Source organism: Phalacrocorax aristotelis, chromosome 6 (genome assembly GCF_949628215.1).
Source record: "Phalacrocorax aristotelis chromosome 6, bGulAri2.1, whole genome shotgun sequence".
Classification (NCBI taxonomy): Eukaryota; Metazoa; Chordata; class Aves; order Suliformes; family Phalacrocoracidae; genus Phalacrocorax; species Phalacrocorax aristotelis.
Window position 1 is genome coordinate 4726747 of NC_134281.1, and position 21642 is coordinate 4748388.

Sequence of the window (21642 nt, forward strand, 5' to 3'; positions counted from 1 at the left end):
ATCCTCCTCGTATCCAAAAATACCACAAAATAACATGGTGGTTCTGCGGCTTGCCACATCTTCTGGAAATCATTTCTATTTTATCAAGGGGGGTAGAAATAACCAATAAAATAAATCCAGTCTGATTATTTTGAAAAGGACAAAGACAGCAGAGGTGACAGAGGTGTAATTGTTAGTCAACCTTACAGCACTTTCCAGTTGAGCTATTTAACATTTGATTCCACTGATAAGAAAAATAATAAACAAAGTTATTATGAAACTGTTCTATCTGTCAGCCAAAAGTCCAGTGAATCATTTATGAACATGCACCTAGGGCTTCTCTCCATTCTATTCTTTTTCCCATCAGAAGCTGAAGCTAGTTACTTTTTTTTAACTGTCGCTTTTATTTCTTAAATCAACCTGAAAGGAATAAGATATTGCAATGAGCAAAAATACAAAATAAATGTTTGTAGTTCTGTAATTCTTCGAAATGTCAAAGAAAAACATAAAAACGTATGCTCTGTAAGTTTTCCGCTGAACTTGGCATGACAGTCTATCTATTATTTAAAAGATGTTGAAGCTCAATTCATGAATTATTAAATTCTTGTTACATTTAGTTTCCAAGGGAAAAAATTATTTCATTCAATAAAAGAAATTCAACTTGGTCTATAGTACTTTCCTAAAAAACATGGGATTTAAACTCCCGAAGTTACTCTAAAAAAAGAAATTAATAGTCCAAACTTCATAACTAAACATTACTGCCTCGTTAAAAGGATCTCCTGTATATTCAACCACCATCAACAATCCTGCAGTATTCCCACATCCACTGCACAAACGTTCTGCATGTGAAATAACCTACAATGCAGGAGAGGGGTTAGCAGTAGCTGCTCCATGGGAAACTCCTGAACCTCTAATTCATCCAAGCTGCAGAAGTCAAACATCCTCTGGATCCTCCAACCCTCTTCCTTCCCACAGTTCTCACGACCGCCCTCAGAAGACTGCTCGCACCACGTTAAAGCACAGGCAGGTCCAACTATCAAAACAAAAGTCTCTGTTATACTGCTACATCTCAAGCCTGCAAGTTTTGATTACAAATCATACCTAAGCGTGCTCAGAAGGCCTCTGAGAGGTGAACAGCTGCCCACTGGAGACAATCCTGGCTGTTCAGCCTGATAAAATGCCATAAGCCTTTTGAATTTAAAAGAACATATCACTCTCTTCTGATGGCAATTCCTGTTCGTGATTACCAGGATAATTTCCTGGTATGGCTGCTTCAACCAGTGCAAACTGCCAGTAGTTTCAGTGGCCACTTCTGCAGCCAGCAATCGATGGGATATGAGCGTTGGTCACTGGGCTGGGGCCCCTCACAAGGAGGAATTCCCTGCATCAGTCCAGGGCAGCAAACCAGGCTTGATGCACAGCAGACTTCACCCACAAGGAACCTAATTATACCTTAGATCAGCCAACAGCAGCTCTGCTTTAGACTTCTGAAACCTCATTTGTATAGTCTTCCTAATACAAGATTGATTCTGCTCTAGAATGAGGACTTAATAACTATAGGGATTCAAAACAAACAGCTAACTGAACTGATTTAATAAGAGAGACACAAAACAAACTCAATGGCACTACTTATAATGCCTAATAAAGTTATTTCACTGTACTCTGGAGGTTAGCTATTCAATTGGCTTCTAAAAATCTATGCCAACATTCTTAAAAGGCTCTGAACAACAAACTCACACAGGTGCAGTGGTTACTCCATATGACAAGTATTTCAGAGACAGCTACTCAAACATATGATCCCACAGATAGAAAACATAATAAAAGTATATTATTATGAAGCTGCCATAACCATCAACCAAAATTACAATGACTAACTGATTAGCTTATACAGATAAATATTCCAACACGCACTGGGGTATTTTTCCCAGTGAGAAGATAAACTCTGAGTTGGTTTGCTGCATTTTTCAAAGAAATGGTTTAAGCTACCAACATTTCAAGAACAATATAGAAGAAATGTGGCCATTCAACAACAACAAATCCTTCTACAAAAACCAGAGTTACATGCAAACTTTGTAAAACATTCCTTCCCTCAGCCGTGAGTTAATAAGTTTTCATCGAAGCAGAAATTGACTTGACATCATCATAAATGCAAACAACCACTGAAGTGATAGAATTCTTTTCTTAAAGTGCTTTAACCACCTTAACAGCGTTGGCCTCCTGACATTTCTTGTGCGCTCAAGCCCTCAACATCACTCCTTTCTGCACCCAGGGACAAGGATGCTAGGTAACAAGCCCCCTCCATCCCCAGGATGCACTGTCAGAATGGGCTCAGGGAGAAACTTCAGGGCTTTGCCTTTTCTACTAAGTTGCTCACCTCTCAACAATGCTCCTAAACAAAAAAATTTCACCCAACACTCCCAGTCCTGCATCTTGACTGGGAGCAGGGAAGTCACCCTGAACAGAGTTAACTGCTGGATGAAAGGACTTAAATCATTCCCAAGGGGCCAAGGGTCTTGTAAATATGAGAGTACCAGAGAAGAACTGGCTTACCTTCTTCTCATTTGAGGCATGAGCTTTGTGATCTGTGCACAAACAATGTGTGTCTTATTATTAACTAGCTTAATAACTAGCATTAACTAGCTTAATAACTAGCATTAACTAGCTTAATAACTAGCATTAACTAGCTTAATAACTAGCATTAACTAGCTTAATTTTCCTCCAGCTCCTAAAGGACAAAAATGTCTTTAATGCAATCAAAGGATGAGCAACACATCTTGTTTCCCAGACTACACCATCAGCTGCCAAGGAAAGGGCTTCCCGTTCGACTGTTACTCTCTTTGTTGTGATACAGGACATCACTCTCAAAGAACAGTGTCTTCTCTGTAAATAGAGTTATTGACTGCAATGCATTTTGCCCTGCACTGCCATTTGCCCTTAATAGCACTTTTAACACCTTTGTTGCAGTCAAGCCCTGTAAAACGATGAGCTGTTTCTGCTCCTAGGTCTTTGCCAAGATTCTTGGTGCAGCCCAATCTTCCAAGCTCAGAAGCATATTGAAAAAGAAATAAAAATGCCTGTTGAATATATAGTTGTTTCTCCTTAGACATTCTGTATTTCGGGTCCAAATCCATGTAACAAATACTGGACACACCCGTAGCAGTAGGAATAACCTGTCTCTAGGCAGGTATGGTACCGCATGATTTAAACACATCAGTGCCCCTGCTCCCTGCACTTAGCAGAGGGAATCCCCCGTGCAATGAGCTGGAATGAGCCAGCCGCATCCTCCTGCGATGCCGACAGCATCCTTTCTGCTAACAATGCCATGGCAGCAGGCAAAACCCCATTTCTTTTCTAGGGACAGTGCTTGTGCAGACTCTGAAGCAATGTTAGTAATATTATAGCAATATAATACTGGGCACAGTATACTAACCTAAATTGCATGCAAAGCTCTCCATGCTTCCTGGTGTAGCTTGGGACATATTTTTCCCCTTTAATTGAGGCATTTTTTAGGTTCCTGATGGGGAGTTGCATAAATCAAGGTTCACTGCATCTTCACTCCTCTCCTACTAAGGCTACACAAAAGTATTTTTGGTAGCTCTGAAGAATACTGAAATACAAAAATAACCTCCCAGTGAAACAGTAATGGCACAAGCAATAAGCATTCCTGACATGATGATTTTAAATTACCGAATGAAACAACTAGCTGGTACAGTTTGAAAGCCAAGATTTGTAAAGAAACTGCATGTGTCCCCCCTGTAGGGGTCAGGTATCTGGAACTGAACTCTCAAAGCAAGCAGAAAAGGTTTATTTTAAAAGAATATTATGTTGCAAAGTTACCACAGTGTTTATTAAAGAAATCAAACTTTTCCCCTAACTTAGGTAAGAGGATATAGTGGAGAGAGCAGCAGCAATCACTTTCTCTCCTTGTTGTTAAAGGTGCAAAGTCAACCACTTGAAAGATGGAAATGCCAGAATTAAGATTGAGTGTGCAACCTTAATTTGCCCCCTTGTGCCTGTGCATAATGATATGGTCTTTAATTACATGAACATGAACTTGAATTTTAAAATCCTGCCTTATTCAGCACACTGGATGGACGAGGAGCAAGGTCTGTAGGATATCTTATACTATAGAAACAGGAAGTCCTTAAAGATGACAGAAGGAATGTGAGGGAAGCAAAAAGTTGGTCTCATGAATAAGGTTCAGCAGAGAAGTGAATTTGTCTTCATGGAAATCAAGGACTCCACCATACACCATGCAACATTATACTAATGGAGGCCAGGGAAAAGGCCTTTCTGTTTGTATCAAAGATTCCCCATACCCCCAAGAAGGGAATGAAAGGAAGAACCCCAGCCTTTTTTGCCTCTGTTGCTCCCTCTATAGCGTGAGAGTCACATTTGATGGATGTTTATCTGGTACCCCAGCAAAAAGCACACACCTACGTTTCCCAAACTCCCTACAGCAAAGCGTATTGCCAACATCAAACTAACAAAGCCCCAAGTCTGATGGTCATCCAACTCTGCCACTTAGAAAACTATTACATTTTAATACTGGTGAAGTTCTGGTTGAAACCGTTCAGTGTTTTAACTCTCAGTATTTTGAGACCAGAGGTTTCTTTCCAGTGATGCAAACTGTTTCCAAAGATTGTTTTCTCCTTACTGTTCCTCAGACAACCACTTCATTCCAGGACTGAAGTATCCACAAAACCTGTGCCCTGTGGCACCAGGAGGACTCACCAGTCTGTAATCTGCCCCAGCTCTAACCACTATCTGTCTCTAGGATGGATTCCCTTTGCTTTGGTTTCTCCATTTGAGATCTTGAGAACTTTTTGGTTGAGGTCCAAGATAATTGATTGGAAAGTGATAAGTAAAACAGTTAATGTTATTTAACACACAACAGGCTGGTTTTCCAATTAGGGCTCCAGTTTGAAGGGTGATCTCCATGGCCCTCTCCAGCATCAGTTTGGGGCTCCTGCAAAGGGGGGTGTGCTCTGAGATTTGCTACAATTTAAAACCACTTAATTCTTAAGACTCCATGGGGTTCCCCAAACCCCCCATTTATAAAATGAAATTAAGTACTGCTGTTCAGTTTCTAATTCAAAGTCTGAAAGGACCAAAGTGAGAAATGCTTTGTATTATTGAGCTTTAAATACCACTGAAGTATTTATGAATAAACTGAAAGAGTTGCTCAAAAGGACACAGCTGGCACATGAACCTTGGCTGGAGAAAGCTTTTGGAAATTATTCCGATTAAGGAAGGGGAGTTCTCCACCCTATCCTGACCAGAGACCAAGTTCTCCCATGTTACTCCTCCTTTCATCTCATACTTTGGAAAGTGGGCAGTACACAGCATCCATTCAACAGAGAGTGAAATCCATCCCAGTGTAAGCCTGATGAAACCGGTAAGTTCTGCCCTTACCTTCCTTCAGCTCCAAAATGGGCTGCAGCTTCAGAGTAATTTTTCCCCCTCCATGTATCTTATAAGAGTCACAAATCCCTGGTTACTTTTGATTTACAATAGAGGCAAGGTCATCCTTATAATGAAAAAAACAAGGTCTATATTTTCAGACACCAAGATACAATTTATCATAGAGATCAATGACACACTTATTCTCTATAGAGATGAAGTATCCATTCTGCAGTAAAATTACAGGGGGTTTCTCTTCTCCCCTGTTTTTTAAAGGCCTGTTGCAGGTGCTGCATCATTTGAAAACCAACTTGGAACAAAACATTTTAGCATTAACATCTAGTTCTTCCAGCTGCCTCTCTAAAATATAGTTCCCTTTTCTTACAGTAGTGGCTAGAAGAAAAGGGAACGGTGAAATCAGTGAAACCAGACCTGTTTGGATGGTTAAAGGTAATACTAATGGTACCCCCTGAGTCAAGAGGGATTGCTAAACCCTTTCAATTAAAATAATTGCCCCTTCCCAACTTTCAGTCTGCGCACCAATGTACTCACCTCCGGAGATTCACACCAGCCTGCACCAGACTGAAGCAGTCACGGTGGATTATCTGTATGGTTTCCTAGCATCACCTTTTTTCTAATAGTAGCTTTTTGGGTTTTTTTAAAGTCTTATTTGAAATTCTCCCCAAGCCCAATGAAACATGTCTCACACCTCACTTTCAGCAGCGCCTCTGAGCACCCAAAAACCATTTCAGGCATTTGCACGTACAAAGATTGGCAACTTGTCACAAGCTTTTGAGTTTCTTTAGGAACTGCTCAGTTGCCCAGCTTTGCTGGAGTAACGGGCATATTATGTAGGTATATTTGTAAGATATACAGAACTGTAGGCTCATCACAGATATGGTTGTTACAGCTGACCCAAATACGATATGCCAGCGGTAGCTCAGGCTTAGCCATCACTACCAAGCTCTGCCAGGTAGTTGCATCCTCTACTGCCTCATGGAAAAAACTGCACACCCATAAGCACCAGCTAACATGCTGTATTGCCAACACCACTGACATAGTTACACCTGTATGAAAATAAATTTTCTTTGTCATCTTTTCAAACAGCATGGACTAAGCCACAAAGGATGTGATAAACAGGGAACATTTGGTGGATACATCGTACCTGCACCAGAGAACTGTATCAGCAGAAACTCTACAGAAAAGATAGCCTAAATCTTTTGAAAGGTAATAACGTGCATTCCCACGCTGTTTAAGTTACAGCTTTTGTCTCCTCTGCCCACTGTATCCTACGGTAAGATAGGTCTATTAAGAGGATGCCTTTTTTAAGTTACTCCTTTAAAGCACATGAAATTCCTGATTTTATTGATAGCTGCCCAGGATTAAAACCTTATTCAGCTGAATTTCCCTTAAGCTATATGCTCTCCCTAAGCTACCATCATTATTTTCAGCAAAGGAAGGTACTTTAGAGGGTTTTTTTCTAGTGTTTCAGTTCTATTGGTATGGATTTACCACACACATTCACTATTTTCACCTTACCTGTACTTCCCAAATGACTATTTTCTGTTTACTGATCTTAGGGCTGCTGAAGGCAGAGTAGTTTTTTGCACCCTCATGTATCAGTTCTCCACTGCTCCTGCATACATTTCTAGTCAAATAGCTACTGAAAATACTGTGTTTAGAGATACTGACATAGACAGGACAACACTTGTTCATAGGGATTTCCTCACTTTGATGATTTCCAGTTAATAAGAGTTGAGAGATTAAAGGAAACCTGTTTATTTCTCTGGTTAGTCCTGTCAGTTAACCATAATTACTTCCAAAAAAAGACAACCACTGGACTTTATAGTAACTTTCATAGCCTTGCCCTAAATAATTTTCGACCACAGTTTTCAAAAGACCATCTCCAGGCAGTGACAAAGCGATCAGTGTGTTTATGATGTGCCATACTTCTCCTCAAGGTACTAATTCACCTCTTCCATGCACATCAAGCGGAATATTTGAGAGAAAAATTACTTCATGGTTTTTTTCCACTGGCATTACATTTCATTCATGTTTGCCCAGACTTCGAGGTCAGTGCCTAGCATGGACCCTGTGGATGCACTTTCGTGTGGCATTTTAAGGAGAAAAGATGCTACAGGATATTAATGGGATGCCTTAATTACCTTGAACCTTCCTGAATAAGTCACTGTGGTGTTCACTGTATTACAGGGAATTTCAGCGATATTATAACACAAAAGTATTATTTTTCTTTGGATACACATTAAAAATAAACTCCTCTAATGAAATACAGGTTTGTGGCCCTGGTTCAGCTCTGCTTTGCACTGTGTGTTCATTTGCAGCCCCAAGAAGAGTTTAAAATGAGTGCAAAGTACCATCAAAACCACCTGCTTGTTCTATTGTGCAATCACTTTACAATCAGCCTACAAGGTAAAGTGCATGACAATGGAGAAGCAAGGAAGTAGAGACACAATGAGATCATGTGCTTGATCCAGCTGTGTCCTGAGCACCGTCATTTTCAAACCATAAGCACGTTTGCAGGAGCGAACTGCTCAGCTTTTAGGAATGAAAAATATCAGTGGATTTTCACTGCCATCATAGATCATGAGACACATTTTAGGACAGTTGCTGCTGTTGGCTGAAGTATTGCCTGGAATGGAAGCACCAATCTCCCCAGAACACTGCGCATCCCAGCAAGAGAAATGCTGGAGCTACTCCTCTGCCATCAGCAAAATACTTGAAATATTTGATTTCCTGACTTTGGCCAAACCAAAGCCCAAAGCAGCAGCTCTTTAACTTTCCAAAACCATAGAGAGACTTCACTTCTACAGAAATCCTGTGGAATTACTCCAGATTTCATAAGAGAAAATTGCCTTAAATTGAAGAAGGTGTTGGGGCTTCTGCAAATGGGGAACGGACTAAGGGAATCAAATAGTTTAACAATTTTAAGGAGGAAGGATGAGAAAAAAAAAAAACACCAAATTTTAAAGCTGTATATTCAGAACAACATCATTTTTTAAAATTATATTATCTTTTCTCCTGTACGGGGAACTACTTCACACGACAGAAACGGGAAACAGAAGTACAGCTCTATTTGTCTCCAATTAAATAAGAGCGTGTATATATTTAGAGACAAATACGTATATCATGCCTGTGCACAACCGATCCCGAAGTGCCTCCAGCTATGGATGCACAAGCCCTGCAGGATGCAGCGCTCCCACGACCAAAGCCTTGCTGCTCAGCCAGGTCCTGCCACCCTCGACCCGAGGTGGCCAGCACTGAGATGTCTCCTGCGGGCTGGGTTATACACCGACATCAGACACAGTCAGAACCGTGACTAGTTCAAGCACAGTTCCACACTGGCTCCAGTCTCCTCTCCAGGCACTTGCCTGTTCATCCTTCTCTCCTCTCAGCACAGCACCAGGGGCTGGATCAGACACCCATAAAACCAGCGGAGAACAGAATACCCTCATCTGTTGGATTCTGCAGCTGTACGTGATAGCTCTGCAGTGATTTAATGGCAAATGGAAAAACAAGGTCTCTTCACTAGGTGTAAACTCTATCATCTGCTTACCTATCAGGCTGCTAAAAAAAAATCACTTTAAAATAAATTAATACAGGAGAGACATTATTGCACAGTCTAGCAGAAAAATGGGTTGGTTTTGTGGGTCTGTTGGGATTTTTTTTATTATTTTGGTTTGATTTTTTACATTAAAAATAAACCATGTTTACTTTTTCTTTTTTGACTTTCACAAAACCTCCCATTGTTTACATATTTCATGAGGAGCCATCCACAAGAGGGTCAGCCTGTGAGATACAAGATCTACTTGTCAAGCACATGCCAGAGTAAAGCATCATAGTGTTTCAGTATTCAGGACCCAGTATTAAATATATCAGAGGTAGCATCAAATGGGAGATCACCACGGAAAGTATATTTTTTAATTCACAAAACACATGTGCTGATGCACATTCTTCTGTACAAAGAATATTAATTTTTGTTCATGTTTCACAGTAAAATTCTTGTTACATATTGTATTCAAAAATAATTTCAAAATGTGTACCTTAAAGCACACTGGATGGAACAGAAGGCAGTATCTTGTCCACACACCTTTAATGTTCGCTTTTAGATACAACCAAGGCCAATGCCTGAAAGCAAAAGCTTGAAGATGGAGTTAAAAACCTATTGGAAGAAGAAAAGACCCACAAACAATGAGATAAGCCTCAGCAAAATCAAGTACAGGATGTTAGCTGTTTTGGACTACACAATACAAGCAGGCAGATGGCATTTCACAACTCCTTCAACTCGGTGCCTACAGCTAAGCCATATGTATTCCTGAAACTCCTAACAGCTATATAGAACAGCTCGCATTAACATGGACATGGACTCATGTTTCCAGGTGCTAGATATTAAAAGCAGAAAGTAGTTATTAAGGCTACTCATTTGTTATGCTGTGAACTCCATATTCTGGAAATTCAAGCCCTCTGATGGTTACTTAAGCTACAACATCTCTTAAAACGCAAGAAGAGCGCACTCAGTTGGCTGCCCAACCCTAGCCTACACTGCAACATAACAACACCCTAACAACGATGCATTCAGCTGACAAGCATCCACCAGACCAGAATACCCCACGCACAAATCACCAATTCCTTCCACACCTTCTCCTTTGCTCTAAGGACCCAAGAGATTAATTGGTGAAAAGCTACTTACACGGACCCCTATGTAATTGACCCTGACGGAGCTCTCTCCAGTCTCGTGTGAGCCATAGAATTGGACCAGAAATCAACTCAACCTCTACTCAGCACCAGCTTAGAGTAGCTACTATCTCGGATGGAGCTGGCAACCCAGCCCGCTTCGTATCTCAGGCAGTCAGAGGGGTCTGGGTGCCTTTTTTTTTTTTTGCATGCTTTATGTGTTTTATAGACTCTTTAAAACCTTCAGCAGAAGTTGTGGATTAAATGCTATTGATTCCACCAATGATTCATAGTCTGTAGGTTAAAAAATAAAGAGAGAGAAACTTCTTCCACCATTGCGTGCCTGAAACAGGAGCAGTAACGCTCCTCAGAAAAGAGATTAGAGGTGGCAATAAACAGGCAGTGAAATTCATCAAGTCTTGTTTTATAAAGTTGCCCCATAGAGAGGGAAAATACCTTCTGTGAGACAACTAAAAAGTAAATATATTTCTAAGGTAGCACATCATACAGGGTAGAAGAGCCCACTACCACTGCTAAATAATCATCTGGACACGGTCTCTGCAATACATTAACACGTAAGACAACTGAAACAGTGGGTTGGGAGTACACTGAACTACTGAAAGCAAGCTGCAGACCTTCTGCCCTCATTATTATTACTTTTGACAGTCCTTAAGGAAGCAGAAAAATAAGCATAGATAACTATGTCTAGAAACTTTATGGCAGGGAATGCAGTACTGTGGGTACAAGGAAAAGGCTGGTCTTGGAGCAGTACCAGGTGAGCCCCAGGTCTGGAAGCAACCCCAGTACCAACATCCCGCCCAGCCCAGGGGGCACCACGCACAGTGCAGCATATCGGTATTTTTCTGGAAATGAGGAAGGGTAGCTTCCCGGCTCCAACACACCTTGTGCCAGCAGGTGTCTTCCTGGCAGGTACATGATCTAGAAATGCTCAGGCTGACATCCCATGCCAATGCATACCCTGATTGACCTCCCCTTTGCCCTTCCACTGGGAAAACAGCCCTATAACAACGAACAGCATTGCCGCTTGCTTTACTTGATTTCCTATGGCACAATCAGATTTCAGCTCTGATTCACGGTTCGCTTTATATGCGTCACATTTTAATAGGCTCCTCTTGGCTCCTTTTCACGTTGGAAACAGTTGCCACCATTTCCTCATGCTTTGTGATACACATACAGTAGTTTTGTGCCTTTGTTCTCTTCTACTTCTTTAAATCCTCATATTGTGTTACGCCAACAGATCAGTAAAAGAAAGAATCAAAGTCATCATTCTATGCAGTGAAATTTTTGTCTTTCTATTCCTCATCTTTCATTAATGATGCACAAAGTCTTATCTTTTCCTTTCTTAATCCTTTACCCTTTTCTATCCTTTATACTTTGTGATGTACACGGACTTTTGTGTTACAAACTCTTCAAAGACATCATTACTCTTTACATTTATATGCACTGAAATATCTTTGTAATCTATGATCAAAGACTTGCTATATCTGGCTGCATTCATTTTCTTTATTTACTCTTCCTAGTCAGCCATTTTTATTTATATTAATTTTTGCTAGTGTTGTGCTTTCTAAGCCATCAAATCAGAAATTCAAGGCAATTCCAAGGCATATTAGTCAACATGCTGGTGATCTGACTACAGTGCAATGTACAACTATACAGAAAGGCAGAGGTTAGTTAATTAAAAAAAACCACCAATCTGATTTTCACCCATTAATATAACAAATTGTCACTCAACCTCAGTAATCAGTAGACATTATTCCCCTTAATTCAGAAGAATTACAGTAAAGCCTTTCCTCACCATACTCAAGGATTTAACAGTTTGCCCATGCACTCATTGCTCACTTAACATGTGCTATTGAGATAATAGGTCCCCTTCTTTCAAAAGCAGATAAATCTAAGATGAAGCAAACCCTCTTCTTCTGAAGCAGTGTCTGCTAATGGAAACAATTTTCAAGGCCTTTGACGGTCAGTCCCTAACTCTCAAGTCTACAGCCAGTAGTCTGTTTGCCTTTGCCCCATGAATCTATACACCACCATTTCCTAATTAATAGATTGCAAAGTACCACCTTTATTTGGACTTCCTTCCATACTACCTTTAATACTTAGGCAGATCTTCCCCTACACACCCCCAAAATTAAAGTCCCTCCTCAAAATTCTTCTGTGTCAGAGAAGGTGAAGTTTAGGATCCTGAAATTCCATCATCACACCCAGTACTGTGCTGCTGTTTCTTTTTCTGTCCCAAAACCATACCCATCTGTTGCTTTTTCTTATACTTTGGGTTGTGTCCTCATGTAGCACTTGGCAGTGTTGACTCCTAGCCCAGCAACTAATTAAAATATCTCAAGCGATCAACTCTAACAAGTAACAGAGACTAGTAAAATTTTAGATTTGCTACACAGCGATTTGCTCCACTATCTTTGAGATATTTCACACCTAACCAACTTTGAAGGAATGCCTTCCTTACCCTCACCCCAAGTATTTTACTAACTTTGTGCACTTTTACCTAGAGGCATTAAGCAGTACCAACAAGACAGGCACAAACATAAGGAAAAAAAAAAAAGAGGTGGGCGTGTAGTTGTGAAGCTCATATCACATTAGTGACCTTAAGGAAAACAGGAACTGACTGATGTCCTTAAACCTCTACCCACATCCCTTCGACCTTTCCCCAAAGCCCATTAAGCTGAATAAAGTGATCGTACCAACCACAGCACCTTACAGATGTGACCCCTATAGCATGTTCATTAAAACACAAACGCGTACCCTTACAACAAATAAAGGTGTTTATACCCTTAGTACGCTCCCAGTGCGGCATGTGTGAATTATGGCATCATCCTGAAGGAGGACCAGAGTTTTAATCAAGGAATTCTTTCATTTCTGGTGGCAATCTGTCTGAGTAGAGGAGAACACAAATTAACACTTGGGCTAATCAAGTATGTGGATGATCGTCATTATTCCCCAGCTAGACAATGAGGTCCAAGGAGTGCAGAAAATAATTTTGTTGGATTTTTCTAGAGAGTAAAATATTGAACTCCCTTTGCAGCTGTAATCCATACACATACTTTTTGATTTTTCAACATTTATGTTTTTCTGTCATCCATTTCTGACCAGTTCCCCTCTTTTCTTTATTTCCTCAGCCTTCCATTTCACAAACCTGAAATTTCCACTTATCCTACAATGGCCTCAACATTCCTGAATTAACCTTGGATGCTGAACTTTGTCATAACTGCTCTCTGAACCCAACTTTTCATTCTGAAGTGCACATCTGTCCTCTGAAATATTTTTCAGCTCTTCAAGTTTATATTATCTAGCCATTTGATTTCAGGGTGGAAGTTACTGTAGAACTTAGATGCCTTCTACATCAGTATGCTTGGTTTAAACAGGGGCTTTGGGGTTTTTTATTGTTGGTTTTGGAGACTTTTGTTGGTAGGCTGTTGGGGCAGCAGGTGACTGAAACGCAGTCTTACAGCACTGTAAAAAATGTAGCAAATTAAATTATGATTCCATAAGTAAGGTGAAAGTGCTAAATAAACATTATTAATTTGCAATTTACAACTATTTTTAAAAGCCCATATAAAGAGAACACACATTTAATGAACATCAGGACTGCATTATTAAATCTCAGGAACACCAGAACAAAAATATGCCTAAAGAATGAACAGGAACATCAATGAAAATATGTATCCATATGCTTTCAACCCAAAAATATGAACTGCAGAACTCAACGACCACATTCAAAATACTGTGAAACACAAGTCTTTTGAAGATGTTTCTATCACTAACTGGCAGGTTGGACAGCTGCTAATTTTAGCAGCATTTGTTCTACTTTATTTACAACTCTGTTGTTTTTAATGAGATCCCATGCATTCAGCAATAGAGCAGCAGTAAATATTAGCTATGCCCTGCACTGGTCTATCAGGCATGTAGTAGTTCAAAGTTTGACTTTATGCTGTATTTGAGCCTTCCATAGTCGGGCTTCCCCACAGAACATAACACAGGTTTAGGATTATTCTAATCTACCCTAACTGGGCCTTTCTTAATTCTGGTTCACAGCAAGGTTGCCACAAAGCCAGCAAGGTATAGTCATTTATTTTGTTTCCAACAACACGTGCCTACAAACGAGAGGAAAAACTGCTCCGAAAATCTCTATATACTGCATATACTGTATGGGGGCACCTGAACCTGCCCCTTACGAGCCAATGCAATGCTATTATATCCCTCAAGTGTAGCGAGATGCAACTATAGTAGTTATTTGCACTCTGATACAGTGGAGGCCATTAAAAAATGACAACTGCTACACTTAATAGACAAGGTTACCCACTTAGTTGACAAAGGGAAGCCTGTCGGTGTAATCCTTTTGGATTTCAGTAAGGCTTTCGATACTGCCTCTCACAGTATCCTCCTGGACCAAATGTCCAGCACACAGCTGGATAAACATGTAATGCAGCAGGTGAGCAGTTGGCTGACGGGTCGGGCTTCAAGGGTCATAGTAAATGGGGTTACATTGGGCTGGCGGCCAGTCACCAGCGGGGTTCTGCAGGGATCCATCTTGGGGCTGGTACTCTTTCATCTCTTTGTTAATGACTTGGATGCAGGACTTGGAAGAATGCTAATTATGTTTGCTGATGGCACAAAATTGGGACGAACTGTTGACACTCTCAGGGGCAGAGGGGCCCTGCAGAGAGATCTGGAGAGCTGGGCAAATACCAGCTGTATGAAGTTTAACAAGGGCAAGTGATGGATTTTACACCTGGGGCACGGCAACCCTGGACAGACAGACAGCCTGGGAACGAGCGGCTGGGGAGCAGCTCTGTGGGGAGGGACCTGGGGGATCTGGTCCATGGCAGGCTGAACACGAGCCACCAGCGTACCCTGGCAGCCACGAGGGCCAGCCGTGCCCTGGGGGGCACCGAGCCCTGCCCTGCAGCCGGGCGAGGGAGGGGATTGTCCCGCTCTGCCCCGCGCTGGGGCGGCCTCACCCCGAGTGCTGTGGGCAAGGTTGGGCGCCACAGGACACTGAGGGTATAAAGCTACTGGAGAGTGTCCAGAGGAGGCCACAGAGCTGCCGAAGGGTTTAGAGGGGAAACTGTACGAGGAGCGGCTGGAGTCCCTGGGTTTGTTCAGCTGGAGCAGAGGAGGCTGAGGGCAGCCCTCATGGTGCTCTGCAGCTCCCTCCCAAGGGGAGGAGGAGGGGCAGGAGCTGGTCTCGTCTCTCTGGTGACCAAGGACAGGACCTGAGGGAATGGCAGGGAGATGGGCCAGGGGAGGGTTAGGTTGGATATTAGGAAAAGGTCCTTCCCCCAGAGGGTGGTGGAGCCCTGGAACAGGCTTCCCAGGGAGGCATCACGGCACCAGCCTGGCAATATTCAAGAAGCACTTGGACAAGGCCCTCCGAGACACGGTGTGAATTTGGGGTGTCCTGTGCAGGGACAGGAGTGGGGCTCAATGGTCCTTGTGGGTCCCTTCCAGCTCAGGACATTCTATTCTACATGCAGCAAAACACCTTGGTAAATTTAGCTACTGCGAGTAGTAAGTGTGCAGATTTTGTTGCTGTTACCTACCTGCAACTCTGCAAACACATTGCAAACAGCAATACATTAAGTCTGGCAACATGCCTTTGAAGTGCTGGCCCTGCTGTAGAGGGTCAGGAGCTTGCCAGAGACACCATGGAGATGCTTCCCGCTGGACAGAAGGAAACACTGATCAATTTTGGGTTGCTGCTGTGAGTCAACACCTTCTGTCAAAATCAGTCCCAGGATCAATATCCCTGGATATAACCCTCATGCTCCTTCAGCTCTTTAGAAGCAAAGAGGAATGACATATATGGGGCAAAATTTTCCTTGCCTAATATAATCCTATGGATGATCACGAGATGATCCACCTGAGTAAGGCAAAACATTAAACAATCTCTATAAATAGTAACACTAACTTTAAAACTGTAGCATAAGGACATAAAATGGCTTTTGTGTTAAGTGCATTAAAAACCAATAGTAAATAAACTCTTGCAGAGGGGTTGGAAACATATACTCTAGGATTAAAGCACTGAAAGGACTAATTATAAAACTAGAGTGCAACGCTATTTAAAATATCATTCTTTGGAGTTAACAGCCCACATGCCAAATCACACCCTTGGCCAAGCAAGTTAACTGCAGTGGGAGCACTCTGCATGCTTTTTATGGCAAAAAGTTAGTTCCAAAGAAAGACAAATTCAAGTAGTTGTCACTGATGTTGAGCCAAAAAGGCTTTCTGGCTTTAGCATTCCTCTCTGCAAGGTCAGAGGTGACCATAGTACCTTTGTTATTGCTCATAGTTCATTTTATTTGAATAATACATGAATACAATCCAAGAAGCTAATTAAAGACATAAACCTTCGCTTGGATTGGATTAAGGGTTGTCATTTTTTTTTCTTTCCTGTAGGAGTATAATTTTTTACAGCTCGAAGTTACATATTTTTACAAGACAACGCAGAATGAAAAAGGGAAACAAAGAAATACATACTTTACCAAAAGCCAATAAAAAGGAGACAGATTAGCTTTCAATCACACTGAAACAGGTCAAAGTAGTAAATCTAACTTTGCAGAGCTATAAAAAAGAAAGATCCATCTTTGTCTCTGTGGTTTAAATAAAAGTTTGACAAGAAAGTTAATAATATGAAAGAGAAAGAAGGCTTTATAAAAATCTTTTTGCAGAAGTAAATAATTGAAATAAGCCACAGACCTCAGAAATTATTGTAGCTCCACTTCAACATGAAAAAAACCCTGCTGAATTTCACACAGTATGCAGAATGTCATGGAATGCCAACACTTCAGAAAGCCAGCTTCCATAAAGATGAAGCCATTTCGGAAGCTTCACTGTTACAAAAATCAGCCAAATTTTCGCCAACTTCAGCACCTTCATGCCTGCGCACACATCCAAAGCAAGGGTAATATGGTGTAGCATGTTTCCTAAGTGCAAGACACAGAGCCCAACGTCTCCCTACAAATTCTCTCCCCCTTGCCTGCTTTGGAGCATTGCTAACTGCAACACGCACTGTCGTAACCCGCTTAATTAAACCCTACTCTCCCTCCTTCACAACAGGCCCACGACAGAAGGGGTTTGCCAAGAAAGAGCAAGCCATGTTCGGAAGTGAAAACCTTTTGTAGGAGAAGCCCCCGGCACGCCTCCTGAAGAGCAAAGTTTCTGAGAAAATAACTGTGGCATAGGTAATAAAGTAAAATTCCTTCAGCTATAACTCATACGGTCATTTCATTCTGCAACCGCAGCGCGGAGAGGTTTATCTCTGGCCCTGCTACAGAAGCAATTTCCATAAAAACCTTTCAAAAAGGTTTTCCCTCACCTTAAGCCCAAACTGTTCAACATTCTGAAACTCGATGCAAGACAAAAAAAAAAATCTCAATCAGGAGCTCACTTAGCCCATCTCACTCACACACTCGGGAGTTAGACTGTTCATAGAAGGAATTATCCTCCCTAGACAGCCTGGTGGAGGCTTTGAAGTTGGGAAAGCAACCAGTTTCTTAGCACCAGCTGGACTTTTTTCTACCTAGGAAATTTGCTGCTAATTCAGTAGTTCAAGACATCAGCAAGAGCTTCCTATTTCTTGCTTTCCCTCTGGCACATCACAATTTTATTTTTTTTTTTTTTATTTTCATGCTAAAGGTCTGGAGTTTGTTACTGTGCCCGCACTAAGCATGTGGGGAGGCTTACTAAGTGAGAGCTAGAGGCTTTGTGAAGCCTTCTGTACTGGTTTTAAGGGATCAAATGGTCTCCTTTAATGCCAAATTTTTACCTATATTTTATCATTGCCAGTTCTCTCTCTGCACACCCCTAATTTTCCAGCAGGATGAAGAGTATATGCACTCCTCAGCTGCGAGTGACTAGCAAATCACTCCAGCTTCTGCTGTTGCAGCTTTATTCTCCCACCTTGATTAACTGAGTCTTATTTCCTCAAAGCTGCTTAGTGCAATATCTGATTCCCCAGAATCCTAAATTGTTGCTCAGAAACGAGTGCAGATTATTTGGCCTGTCTACTTATCAGCTTTAGAATGCTAATCTAAGGTGATGACTACCTCACACTTTTATGGTTTTTTCTTAGCCAAGATTGTAATTTCAAATATTATCTGATTATATTCCTCCCTGATGAGTTCAAAAGAAACAAAAGGCAGTAAGTAAGATGCAGGCTTTAATTGCAGGAGGGGAAAGAAAAAACAACACAAAGAAAAAGGCTCTGCAGAAGTTTCATGTGGTAAAATCAGCAACAAATGTCATCGTTGTCAAATAAGTTGTCATGTCGTAGAGTGTGTGCAGATGAGATTGAGCATCTTGCACAAGAAGAAAGCACTTGCACACTGGCTGCGAGATCCTGGAAGTTGTTATAACAAGAACTGAAAAACACACATGCACGAACAGCAATCATGACTGAAACACTGGGTATTCACAGAAGAGCAAACATGTGAAGAGGCTAGGGAAACGACAGTTTAAAAAGGTCTAAGACTGAAGCCCTTTGGGTCCAAATCACTGGGGAAAAATACTAAGATTGGATATTGTTAAAGCCCGCTTTAGAACCCCAGTTTCCTTTTAAACTGCATATTCATTTCCAAACTAATGTTCAGCATTAGGTTTAATTTTATCCAGGACTTATGTTACTATGGAAGACCAATCTCCCAGTTAGAGGAAATTATTTTAATAATAGTACTTGCTTACTTTAAGCTTGATCACAAACATATTTCAAGAACTGTTACTGAATCAGAAGCGGGTGATGGATGCTATTTTAGACACTAGAAAGATATTCTAGATCAAGAGAGAGAGAGCCTGGAGAGAGTAACAGGAGTGCAGCGAGGCTAATCAGAGATTTGCAAAGCATGACATGAAGGCAGATTAAAAACATTAAGGGTTGTGTACTCTAAAGAGAAGGCAACTCATGGGGGGCAACCTTGAAGACTTCATATACGTAGAGTAGAATATAATCTTTTTCCATGCCCGTGACAGATAAGACAAGTTACTTAGTTTTCTTCACTAATTACAGGAAGAAAGATTCAGGGTAAACTTCAAGAAAACCTTTCTAATGGCAGGGACTAGGAGACAGAATAGATTAGCTGAGCATCTCTCTACCACTGGAGATCTTTCAGAACACATTGAATAAATATCTGTCAGGATTAATATATAGTTGATCCTGCTTTGGGGCTGATGGATGAGTTACATGACCTCTCTAACATCCTTCCAGATTATCTTACCATGATTCTGTTATGCAGTTGCTCACAAAATCAGGAACTGGATTTCCCAACTAAAAATGCTGTTTCCAAGATTCTTTAGGAACTCACAACTGGTACAAGATAAATTTCCTTTTCAGGTACCACAGAGCTATTAGTTTCCCTGCTGTTGCAATCACCATACTTAAGCAGCTGGGAACATACACAGAAGTAGAGGTAATTTCCATTATTCAGTTTGGAAGCCAGTTCTGAACGGTGGTAGATTAATTGCATCGCTAAGGACCATTTCAGCAAAGATACACCTGTTAAAAGCACCCTTAAAAGATGTAAAGACATCTGCATTTCAAGTTGCCCACTTAATTTCTGCAGAGGTGATAAAGGTTTAACTAATATAACTCGATACCCAACCTGGGAGATATCGGGGAAACATATAAAGAGTTTAAACGCCATTTTGGAGAATTTAAATGCAAGATCTTCTCCAAGTCATTTACTGCCAAGGCTCCCAAACATTCTTTCTTAATATAGAATCATAGGATATGCTGAGTTGGAAGGGACCCATAAGGATCAATTAACTTACTGGCTGAGTAACTTCATTCTCACCTTTAATGCAGCCAGAAGGCTCCCATGAACCAGATTACTGAAAAATGGAATCTTCAGCCTTTCTGAGATTTAGTTCACAGCATTAAGAAGATTTAATATCTATTTAAATAAAGTAATTTGTCCAAGAAAAGTATTTTAGAAAATACTGGCAATGACTTTAAAGAATCTATCCTCCTAACGATTCTTGTCCTGTGTATGCACTGATCACCTGTGCTCCTGAATATCTGCAACCTGAACTCTCTTCAGAAATCTCTCAGATGCTGGGAAGAGACAGGTTTTAGACTGTCCTATGTGGCAGAGTCTAATGGCCTCTGTGACTCAATATATTCCATTTTGGACATCAAGACGATTGAGTTTTGTTTGTTAACTGGGGCTAAAATCGACTTACATTACGATAGGCTACAAAAGCACTTCAGGTATAGCCAAATCGAAGTAGCCTTCTGCTCCAGAGGTGTGTACGGCACCACGTGAAACTTCTGTGCCTCGCGTAGCATGCAGTTACCTCTCCATTACCTCCAACCCAAACAAAAAATGTAACAGAGCAGAACTGTCTACAAGCTTTCACAGCTCGCGACTGAAGACCAAAAGGTGCCTGCATTGTGCCCTGAATGCTCCTGATGTGGGTTAGGATTAGGTCCTGTCTCCGAGCCCACGAACTGAGCTCCTCTCACTTGGCATCGCTCAGTTTCTCTGTGAGCCTATTTACACGCAGTCTGTTTTGATATCACAGGCTGTTCATCAAGATCCCAAACAAATTAAATTAAAGCCTCAGCTTTCATCATAGCAATCCTTGCTTGTGTTACAAGAAGTGTTTTGATATCATTGTAGCCCAAGACTTAAATCCCTAACACCACTTTGCCACAAGTGGTACCTGGTGGTGCTCACCTGTTTACAACTAACTCCTGAAGTACACTCTTCAAAGACAACTACTTGATATTTTTTTTGTCCTGGTTGCTACTCCCCAAATCACATGAAAAACAGAAAAATGAGAGATGCCCTGGGACTTTTTAGGCATATCTCCTTGGAAAAAGAGGTTGGGAGATGCATGCAGAGCACCCGGTCAGGCAGCCAGCAAGAGCAGCAGTGAGAGACTGCAGCGCAGCAGAGGTGGGCTAACAGGCAGAGCCTTGCCATCACCTCTGCAAAAGACTATTTTAGAAACCTAGGAAGCTTCTGAATTTGAAAGCACATTTCCGGAGGAAAACAACCCTAAAGGCTTTTCCCTTCCCTGACACAGCAAGGAGCAAACAGCAGATTTGTCAAAAAAAACACCACACAAAACAAACAACAGGAAACCCCAGCCAAAACAAAATCAAAACTACACACACAAAAAAAACATAACAAACAAAAGGAAGCTTTGCCTATTGGGGATGTTCACATGAGGACTCCATGTCTGTCATTTACTCTCCCCACATCAACAGTCTGTGTTGGTGAAGAACAACACCTGCTAATAATTCAAAAAACCCGACCTGGCTTTTCACAACTATTTGGGCTTTGGAACAATGAATTTTTCTTCTCCCCCAGCAAAAGTAAGCATTACAAAACAAGGTGTCGGCAGCTTTTATGAGAATCAGTTGAAGCGACAATGGCAAAAGTTCATGCTAAAAGCTCTGTTCTTACCTCGTTATGAACAACTGCACAATGAAAAGCACTGGACAGTGTTGTACAGTGACGGTAATAGCAATAGATAAGAAAACCTTTCCCAAATCCTAGTATTGCACCTTATTTTACCCTGCGTTCCTTAAAC

The 21642-nt window shown here is 41.2% G+C and overlaps 1 long non-coding RNA gene across 2 annotated transcripts in view; it reads right to left on the bottom strand.

Annotated features, from left to right (window-relative positions):
- LOC142058468 (uncharacterized) overlaps positions 1–21642 on the bottom strand; it is a 211957-nt gene that overhangs the window by 114481 nt on the left and 75834 nt on the right. The window lies entirely within an intron of this gene.